General features: G+C 52.9%; 1 long non-coding RNA gene across 1 annotated transcript; it reads right to left on the bottom strand.

Annotated features, from left to right (window-relative positions):
* Positions 1 to 819: 819 nt before the first annotated feature.
* On the bottom strand, positions 820 to 4,000 carry LOC107502117. The gene is made up of 3 exons (XR_001594927.2): positions 3,634 to 4,000; positions 2,407 to 2,506; positions 820 to 888 (listed from the first exon to the last, which is right to left on the bottom strand). It is a non-coding gene; the product is annotated as an uncharacterized LOC107502117 (long non-coding RNA).
* Positions 4,001 to 11,005: the final 7,005 nt, after the last annotated feature.

The following is an 11,005-nucleotide window of genomic DNA, read 5'->3' as shown; positions in this document are numbered from 1 at the left end:
GGGCCTCAAAAAACAAGAATAGGATTACCGCGTGACCCAGCAATCCCCCTCTAGTATTTACCAAAAAATTTTTTAACCATTCATCTGTAAAGATACATGCACCCCGACGCTCACTGCGGTCAAGACGTGGCAATCACGAAGTGTCTTTTGGCGGCTGGCCAGTTAAGGTCCGGTATATACACGCCGCGGAATATTACTCAGCCATGAGGAGAGACGAGACGCAGCCATTTGCGACAACATGCCTGGGTCTCAAGAGTGTCATCCTAACCGACATGGGTCACATGGAAAAGGACAAGGACCATATGGTTCCACTCGTATGTGGGACGTAACACTGAGGGCCACAGACGAACAAACGAAACTCAGACGCAGACGGCAGCACGGTGCGGGGGGGCGGGGGCAGGACGAAGAGGGTCAAGCGGTCGCGTGCAGGGGAATGGCAGGAGACCAGGCTGGGGGAGCACACGGTGGAGTGGATACTGTCCTGAGGCTGCACCCCCGAGAGCTGTGTCATGTTACTGTCGACCCCCCTCAGCCCAACGCACCTAACAACGACCCGATAAACCGAGCGAGCGGCAGCTGTTACAGCGGGAGCCCCGGCCGCAGGTCCGCGGGCGAGAGGTGACCTCCCCACGTCGGTGTAAGCCAGGTGCAGGAGCAGAGGTTAGGGCCTCGTGGGACGCAGAGCGGAGGCCAGGTGTCCCCCCTGACTGGAGGAGAGAGTGAGGACGCCCGAGCCTGCGGACGCCCAGGGACTGCCCCCCCCCCACTCACTGCAGACCGTGGGTGCCACCCGGGGTCCCCTACTCACTGCAGGCGGGCGACGAAACGCAGACGGGGGTGCCGGCAGCTTCCGTGAGCGGTTTCGGGGTGGCCTGTCGTGTGCTGTAGCTGAGACACAAACGGAACAACCTCGTGCCAGGGGGTGAAGGCAGCCGGAAACCCCCCACCCCCGCCATCCGCAGCCTCAGCCCTGCCGGGCGCCTGTCTCAGCCGCCGGAGCCGGGCCCCAGCTGCGAACAGCCCCAGGAAGCCGGCCCGGCCCACGCGCATCCGGCTGCCCCAAGCCTGCGCACCTGGCAGCCCCGAGCCCAGGTGGCCCGGTGCCTTCCAGGTGAGCCTCCTGCAGGGCCTGGCGCTGTCCGGGGGTGGGGACTGGGGTGGCGAAACTCCCCCGGGGCCCAAGCCAGCCGTCCCTACCTACCCCGGCCCCCCCTGCGCTGGGACGGGGGTGCTTGCTCTCCCCCCACCCCTGCCCTGCTCTGGTGCCATCACCCGGCTTCCGCTGCCACTGGGGCTTAGTCCCCAGAGGTCGGGGGCCTCTTCCTCGCCCTCGAACACCCCTGAAGCTGGCTGGGGCGCAGGCGCTGCTGGCGATGCTCTCTAAGCCCCGCAGGTGCGACGCGGAGGGGCCCCGGTTCTGGTCGTGCCCCCTCGAACTGCCGCCCTGCGCGCGGCGGCGGGGGCCCAGGCGCTCGTCCCTGTCCTCGTTTGCAGGAGCCGAGGGACCTGCCGGACCGGATGCGCCGGCCCCTGGCTCGGCGCGCTGGCCACGCTGCCACCCTCGGCAAGGCCACCCAGCGTCGCCGGACGCTCTGCGACTTCGGCTTCATTCCAGGCTGGAGGCGGCTCCGCGTCCCTGCCGCGCGTCGCCCGTGTGAAAAGCCCCCTCCTGCTCCAGGCGCGGGCCCCGGGGGTCGGAGGTTCTGACGACCGGCCCGGTTCACGGTTCTGAGCGGCCCCGGACACCACGCCTGTGGCCCTTGGGAACACGCCCGGTGTCCTTTATAAAAGAAGGCGCACACGACCCGGGCGCCCCGGCGACAGCAGGACCCGCAGCGGCGGCCCCGCCCGCGCGCATGCGCGCTTCCTTTCCCGCCCGGCCACCTGCGCGCCGTGGTGTCGCGCGACGACGAGGGGCCGCTTTAGAAAAGGGGGCATGGCAATTGTCTGGCCGATAAAAAGCGCTGCATGCGTCCCCCGCAACAGATGTTTAAATCGTCGGCGCGGACGCTCCGTCATGCGTTCGCGGCCGTTATCCGTCCCCAACCTGAGGGGCCAGATTGTTTAAAGACTCGTTAGCTATGAACTGCTTAAGGAAGGCGAAGTGCAAACTCCTCGCTAATTGAAAAATAGCATTTTATCGGATTCTCCTCTGTTATTATACGGTAATGCCGTGCTCAGAGTATTCTTGATACTTCAATAAGTGGGGAATTTAAAAAAATAACATCTTCAGGGCTTTGCAGAAATTGTGGCTGTTACCAATTTATACTGCTTTTTTAACCATTATTTTCTTATATTTCCCACAATGCCTCGGATCAGAAGCAAACAGAAACTGAGTGATTACCCCAAAGTGTGCTAGATGAACTGGAAAAAGTCTATTCAAACAAAGCTCATTAGTTCTGATACCTCCAGGGCTGTGACAAATTAAGCGGCTGGTGAGCGGCTCGCAGACAAAGGGATGGAGCGGGAAACCGGGCCGAGCCGGGCGCTGTGTCAATAAATCCCCCTGAAAAAGGTAAAAATTACAATTGGAGCTAAAATGGAATCCCTTTACGGAACATGTACAAAATAGATCATCGCTTCCTCCCAAGTGCGTCTGTGAGAGCCTGTGATGAATCACCGCGGCCCAGGAGGGCCACTGGGGGGTGGGGCTGTGGGCCAGGTGCGCCTCAGAGGGGGAGGGGCCGTGGGCCCTCGCCCCTCCCCCTCCTCGCAGACCTGGCCAGGCCCAGGACAGTGGATCGGAAGACAAGAGCAGAGCACGCTCCCAAAGCCCCATGGCTGGGCCCCAGCTTGCCTGCTGGGCTTCAGGCCAGCAGCCCAGCGTGGAAGGGCTCCGGGGCCTCAGGGGACCTCAGGGGACCTCTTGTCCCCAACCGAAGAGCAGTGCACAGGACGGCCATGGGCCTTCCGCTCCGGCTGGGAATCCATCTAAAGGAAATTCTGAAACATCATCATTCCTGCAGTGAGCCTGTAGTAGGCGCCTTAGTGAGGGTTTGCAAAGGGTGGGGCGGGGGTGGGGGGCCTCCTGAGCCACCAGCCGGGGGAGGGGGACAGAGCCAGGTGCCAGCAGAACCAGGCAAGGCCAGCCCACAGGAAACAGCCTTCCCCGCGTGAGCGTTGGTCTCTCCCACTGACCACCACACAAGGCCTTGGGCGGCCAGGTGTCTGCAGGGGCAGGCACACGACCACTTGTGTTGAATAAAAGAATAAATGAGTGAATCAATGAATGCGTGCCAAAAGACCTGGAACCAACCTCCAGGCAGAGGGACCAGAGAAGAGAGGCCACGCCTGGCCCCGGGGGCCATGGGAAGACAGGGGCACAGCCGCCGGGACCCGAGGGCCAGGAAGCGGCTGGCGGGCTGTGCGCTTGGTTTCCTTTGGCATCGTATGCCAGCCTGGGAGCCGAGGCGTCACAACTCTGGAAACTAGAGCAGGTGCAGACGAAAGAGAAGCCCAACAGAAGCCGGATCCGCACTAAGGACAAGGGCAGCCTGGTGGGACACCTACCCGATATCCACTCCCCTCCGGCCAAGCCACACAAAATAACTGGCTCTACCCACAGCCACACCAGCCAAGGTCAGATGGGGCGTCTACGCTTCCACTCCCGAGTGTCCCCACTGGGGTACGTACGGTCAGCGGTCCAGGTGTGGAGGCAAGGTCCTCGTTCCCACTGAGCTGCGACCCCCAGCAGTGTCGACAGACTGTGGGGGCCCGGACCCCGTCACTCGCAGTTACAAAGCACCCCTCCTTCCCTGACAGAGTCAGAGTAGGCATAGTAGAAAGTCAAGATGTCCACCATCACCCAGCACCAACAGGACCACACCATCACCGCCCCCGTGGGGCCCAGTGGGGGGCTAGCTCTCCCATCCGAGAGTAGTGAGGATCCTACTCCCTCCGGGGTCGACCTGGAAGCAGATCGTATCGATATCAGATAAAACAGACTTTAGAGCAAAGAAAATTACCAGAGACAGAGACTTGACGTGACGATGAAAAGGGTTAATCCATCAGGAAGACATATGAATCCTAAATGCACCAAACAACAGAGCTGCGAAACACATGGATCCGAACCTGACAGGCAGCGCCCCCCCCCGCTCCCCGCTGCTAGATCATCGTCAGAGAAAACCATCTAAAACAAAACGTTCAGGTAAGGCCACAACCAGAGGCTCATAATATAACGCAAACTCCCAGATTTCAATTTTTAAGGAACCATCGTGACACAAAAAGGATAAGTTTCAAACTGAATGAAAAAGACAATCAGATGCTACATCAATATGACAGAGATATTAGAATTACCTACCAAAGATTTTTAAAGCAGACATTTTTAAATGCAACAGTGAGCAATTATGAACACAACTGTGGGGAAAAAAGAGTCTATACAAAGAATTAGAAGATATAAAGAAGAACCAAATGGAAATTTTATAACTGAAAAAATACAATAACCAAAATAAATGGGGCAATCGATGGGCTTAAGAGCAGAATGGAGGTAAAAGAAGAAAGAATCAGTGAATGAGAAGAAAGAACAATAGACATCACCCAACTGGAACAACGGAGAGAGAAAAAAGGCTGAAAAAAGCAGTGGATCCTCAGGGACTGTGGGGTTGTAAGAAAAGACCTAAATTCACCTCCTTGGGATCTCGGGAGGAGAGGAAAAAGGAGGGGGCTAGAAAGCACTCAAAGAAAGAGTGGCTAAAAACATCCCGGATTTGACAAAAGATAGAAACCTATAGGTTCAAGGAGCCAAGTCTACCTAAACAATATAGATACAAAAAAAAAAAAAAAAAGCCAAGACACCTCATAATTAATCTTCTGAAAACAAAGTACAAAGACAAAATCTCAAAAAGGGCCAGAGAAAGAATGAAATGCTAATATAGGAGAAATGCCATTAAAATCATAGTGGATTTCGCCTCGGAGACATGGAAGGCAGTCGTGGAGGCCAGCGGAAGTGACGGGGAGTGACAGGGCCCCCTTCAAGTGCTGGGACTGAGGGGTGGCGAGGCGCTCTCCAGCGAGGGAGGCAGGAGGGCGCATCCCCAGCAGACCTGCCCTGCCCGGAAAAAAGGCAAACGGGAGCTGTCCAAACACAACGGACACAAAGAGAGAAAATGTGGACCATCAGGAAGGAAAATTCAAAAAGCAAAAACATGGGTAAGTACGCTCGTCTTCCCTTTTCTTGCATTTTCCAAGTGACGTTTGATGGCTGAAGCGAAAATTATAACGCTGTTTGATACGGTTCTAACTGTTTGTAGAGAAAACATTTAAGACAACAATACTATAAGTGGGGAAGTTAAAGGTACTTAACGGAAGGCAACGTTCCTCTACTCCATTCACCTGGTGAAAGGGTAAGACCACGAGACCCTGATGAGTTGCATAGAAAGAATATAGTACCTAGAGCAGGCACTAAGAAAGTTATACAAGAATATATGCTCAAACGCACTACAGATAAATCGAAATGGAAGTCTAAAAGTGGTTCTAGTAACCCGTGGGGAGATGGGAGGGAAAAAAAAAAAACAGAAATAAGCCACAGGGGAGTGGGGGGAAATGGCAGAACTAGGCTCTGACATACCAATAACTATATTAAATGTAAATGGTCTGAATATACCAATTGAAAGACATGGCAGAAATGGATTAAAAACATGAACCAACTACATGTTGTCGACAAGAAACTCACTCCAAATACAATACCAGGCAGGTTGAAAGCAGAAGGATAGAAAGGTAAATCAGGCAAATATTAAAGGAAAGCACTAATTATATTAGTATCAGGTATGAAATAGACTTCGAAGCAAAGAAAATCACCAGGGACAGAGAAGGCTAGTGCATAATGAGGGTCAATCCACCAAGAATTCGTATACATTTTTGTATACACCACTCTTGCATGCATGTGTATATAGTAAGGACAGTGTGTATATACCAGACAAAGAGTATATGCATCTCACTAAATGTGTGTGCACCAAACATAGGAGCTGCAAAATATGAGGCAAAAACTGACAGACTGAAAGGAAAAAGAAAAATTCACAATTTAGTGGCACTTTAAACACCCTCTCTCAGCAACTAGACAGAAAACCAACAAAGATATGGAAGAACTCGACAACACCATAAATCAACAAGAATTAATTGACATTTCTAGAACACTCCAATGTACAACAGCAGAATACACATTCTTTTTAAGTGTCCATGAAACGTATACAAAAACTGACCATTTCCTGAGCCATAAAATAAATCTTAACAAATTTGAAAGAATTTAAACCATATGGCATATGTTCTTCAACCACTCTATCAAAGAGAAACCGATAACAGAAATTTCCAAACACTTGGAAACTGGAAAACACACTTCCAAATAATCCATGGATTAAGGATGAAGTCTCAAGGTAAATTTTTTTAAATCATTGAACCGAATGAAAATGAAAATACAACTGTTAGAAGTTGTTGGACACAGACGGCTAAAGCAGCGCCGAGAGGAAAATGTATAGTAAAATGTATAGTATTCAATGCATAAATTTTAAAAAAGAGGAAAGATTCCAAATCAGTAACTTAAACTCCCACCTCGAGAACCCAGAAGAGTGCAATAAACCCAAAGTAAGCATAAGGAAGGAAATAATAAAGATAAGAGCAGAAATAAATGAAAATTTTTTAAAACAGTAGAGAAAATCAATAAAACAAAGAGCTAGCTCTTTGGAAAGATCAATAGAGTTGACAGATCTCTAGCAAAACTGACAAAGAAAAACAAACAAGAGAGGAAAAGACGAATTGCTAGTATCATGAAAAAAACAGAGCATAGTGCCACAAACCCTGCAGACATAAAGAGGATAGTAAGATTGCCATGAACAGCTCTACACACCCATAAATTCGACAACTGAAAAAAATGAACGATTCCTCAAAAAAATGCAAGCTACCAATAACTCACCCAACATGAAAATAATAATAATAATAATAATAATAATAATAATAATAATAATAGGACTAGCTCTAGATTTACAATGATTAAGAAATTTAAATTTGTAATTTAAAAATCCCCTATGACGGAGGGAGGGAGGGAGGGAGCCCCATGAATATAGGTGCAAAACTCCTTCGCAAATATTAACAAATAGAATTTGACAATATATAAAAATTACACACAATAACCAAATGGGATGGATTCCATAAATACAAAGTTAGTTCAATATCAGAAAATCAACCAATATCGTCTGCCACATTAACAGGCTAAAACGTGGAGCGCATGCGCAGAAAGAGCATCCGACCCAGTTCCGCGCCCATTCCCGACCCTGCGAAAAGAAGAACAAGAAGGGGGAGAAGCAGCTGCTCTGGGCAAAGTGGGGACAGTGAGGAGCTTCCTCGACCTGACAGGGACCCACAGGGACCCGCAGACCACCTACGGTGGAGTTGTGCTTGGTGGCGAAGCCTGAACGACTGTCCCCGAGATGCGGGGCAGGCGAGCTGTCCACTCGCCACTCTTACTCGACACGTCGCTCGAAGTTCTCGCCAGGGCCGTCATGGGAAAAGTGGCACAAAGACCCAAAACTGTCCCTATTTGCAGAGGGCGTGAGGATCGATGCAGAAAATCACAAGAAAGTCACCAAAAAAAACCCGGAGTGAGTTCAGCATGGTCTCAGGATACAAGAGAAACACGCAAAAGTTAGCTCTTTCTATATACCGGCAGTGAACACCAAAATTTTAAATATAATAGATTCACAATTTCTCAGAAAATGAAATGCAAAGCTATAAATCCAACAAGCCGCGGTGGGGGGATGAGGGAGGGGCGTGCCATGTCCACGGATTGGAAGACACGACGTAGTGGAGACCCCGGTGCTTCTCAGATGGTCACGGGTCTCACGCAATTTCCATCAAAATCCCAGACAGATTTTTTGTGCATATATAGGCAATACTAGTTTCAAATGTACTTGGAAAGCAAAGGAACTAGCAGAGCTGGAATTTGGGGAAAGAGGAATCAAGTGGAGGAATCAGTCCGTCCAGCTTCAAGACTTCTGTGCAGCAAGTGATCCAGGCTGTGGGGTATGGGCAACCACCTGGAGAGGAGGTCCCTGGGGAAACCTCCAGAGGCAGAGTCTCTGGGAGTGGACACGAGGCATCACGTCTTGTTAAGACCTTAGATCTATCGAGAACTGTCCTGGCTCCTCATCCTGCAAAGCTGGGCAGGGGCCGCAGCTGGAGCTCCTTCCTGGGACACAGCCAGAAATGCTACCTACTGAACGAACCAACAACGAATGAAGGAATAATGGGCAGAAGGATGAATGATGGATGGGTGGGTAGATGGATGGGTGGATGGATGGTGGGTGGATGGATGGTGGATGGGAGGATGGGCAAAGAAGACATGAATTGCTTAATTAACTGACCAAGGACTTATTCATGAACAAACGAGTTAATTCATTAATAAATGAAGACATAAGTGAGTTAATAGAAAGAAATGGGTGAGTAAATGAATGCGTATGACGCAGTCTGGGAACATGGCAGAGGCGGAAGCCTGCCGGCCTGCCCTCTGCACCCCGGTTGCAGACAGCCGTCCAGAGAAGAGGCAGATCCCACACCCATAGGTGCCCAGGGGCGCTTTCCGGTCCCGGCCCTCTGAAGTCCCGCCTCCCGGCGGAGCACCGCCACCTGCCACCTGCGTGGGCGCCACTTTGTCACTGCAGCACGGAAATGGCTCAGGCGGCGCCTGCTCCGTCTCCACTCAGGAGGCGAGCCAGGGTGGCAAAGAGGCTCCCCGGCCCCCTCAGCCGAGCGGCCACCCCGCGGCCACCCAGCACCTCCGGGCCTCTGCGCTCCGCCAGCAGGTCCTGCGCCCCGCCTGCCTGGGACCCTGCGGGCTGTGTCTCTCTCCCCTCCGGTGTCGCTGCAGCTTCTGTCATAAAAGGAAGCGATTCTGCTGTTTATACCGCTAGCTACATTTATCTCCAAGAGCAAGATGTTGAGTTTAGTTTTAATGATGAAAAAAGCCTTTCTAAGGATAACTCACTGGAACTCATTATGTATATAAAGGCCACTATTTAAAGATTCGGTAATTCCAGTGATGATCTTTTTAAAGCAGATTTATAGCAGAAAATAGTTAGATTCTTTGACTTCTGTTATAATTTTCCATTTTATAATTTAATACTCCTTTAGTTTATATTTGCACATTAAAAATATAGCATCTAAAAGTCCATCATTAAATACTTTTAATAAGTGCAATAAATAAGTTTTACACTGTGCATAAATCTAAAAACAAAACCCAACATAAATTGTTAATCTTACACTTTTTCTCATTAATTGCAATACATAAACATATGTTTTATACAAAGATATTTGCTACAAAATAAGTATAATAAACACAGTTTACCACATGTATTAATCTTAATAGTTACAAGCTGTTAATCTTATATATTAGGTAATAATTTGCAATAAATAATTGTTTATTATCTTGATGTTTGCTTGTCTCGGATTCTAGCAATATGCAATAAAGAAATGCAATTTTGAATAATTTGATTGTAAGCGTGCTGGGGAGACGCTGGATGTTATAATTAGCAGAGAGAGGATTCTGTTCACGAGAAGAACCATGGAGATGGAATGAAAAACCAAACCATACACTAGTGAGCCCATAAATAACTCACAAAGTTCAGTTCAGTTTCAAATAATACACAGTTTTTAAAACCTAAATGCAGATGCACTTAGTGGAGTGTGTCGCATTCTCGAGGTGCCCGGGGGAGCCAAACACCCCGTGGGAACTGCCCCGTTCCGAGCGGAGGTGGGGACCGGCTGCCCTGGCCCGAGTGTGCCCGGTCCCGGGCAGCCAGCGGCAGTGCGCACGCGCCCGAGCACGCCCCGCTTCCCGCCGGGGCCTGCCCACCTCCACGCAAACACTACCTGCCCATTTTGAGGGAGGGCTTGTCACCTTTACTGAACGTAACAGAAACTGTTAATCTTATATGTAAAGATGATAATTTGTCACAAGAAATCGCTCGCTCTCTGGGCGTTTGCGCGTCGTGGAGTTCAGCGACGTGCAGTAAGCAGCGCGGTTCCGAGTGATTCGACTGCACCCGAGCGCAGGAAATAAACGCGGGGATCGCAACGCGCTGAGGGAGGGTCCTGTGGGCCAGAGACGCCCGGCCCACCAGCCGCGAGTCCTCCGGGGACCGCGCAGCGGGGTCCTCGCTGGCGACAACGCCGGCCTGTATCCCCGCAGGCAGAGGGTGCGCGGTTCCCTGTCCTCCGCCCTCACAGCGAAAACCTCCCTGGAGGAACGCGCTCTGGCTGAGCCGACCGGTGTCCTCCGCCGAGCCCCGCCCCAGGGGGGTGCTGCGGGGCGGCCCCCCGCGGGCTGCGGCTCCGACCACAGGCCCTGCCGCGGCCGTCAAAGGCTCCCGGGTTCGGCGGGCGCCTGTCGCTGCAGCGGCCACGCCCTGTCGCCTCCCCGCAGGCAGAGCTGGAGCGGACGAGACCGAACCGCGGCGCCGCGCGGGAGGACCTGCGGGCCTCGGCTCACGCGTCCCAAGGGCACGGCCACTGCAGGGCCGCGGCCCCCAGCCGAGGAAGGAGCGGGGGGGAGGAGCGGGAAGGAGGGAGGGGACCAGAAGGAGTCCCAGGCCCGCCATAGGCACAAGCACCGTTCCCGCTACGGGCAGCGTCAGCGCCCCGCAGACACACACGGACACGCATCGCGGCACGGAGGTCCCCACGGGGAAGCCCGCCGCCGGCCGCGCGGGCGCCTCCCTCCGCGCGCGCGGTGCTGCTGCCCCGGGGCAGCCAGCCCGGCCCTCCCGCCTCCACGCCGCGGGGCGACAGTCCTCCGGCGTCCCCGGCACTGGGAGCCCCGGCCCCTCTCCGCCCCGTCTGGGGGGCGCGCGCGGCTCCGCCGAGCCGGTGCCAAGCCCGGGAGCAGCCGGCGGCGGCCCGCGTCCTGCCGCCCCACCGTGCGCCCGCTGAGGAAGCCATGCCGGGCGGAAACGCGCCCCCACCCCACCCCGGGCCCTCGGGGTCCCTGCCCCGGGATCCGCGCCCGCCCCGCCCCGGGTCG

The sequence above is a fragment of the Rousettus aegyptiacus genome, unplaced genomic scaffold (assembly GCF_014176215.1).
Source record: "Rousettus aegyptiacus isolate mRouAeg1 unplaced genomic scaffold, mRouAeg1.p scaffold_m13_p_14, whole genome shotgun sequence".
Classification (NCBI taxonomy): Eukaryota; Metazoa; Chordata; class Mammalia; order Chiroptera; family Pteropodidae; genus Rousettus; species Rousettus aegyptiacus.
Note: the sequence above shows the minus strand (reverse complement) of the source record. Positions and strands in the feature narration are given on the sequence as shown.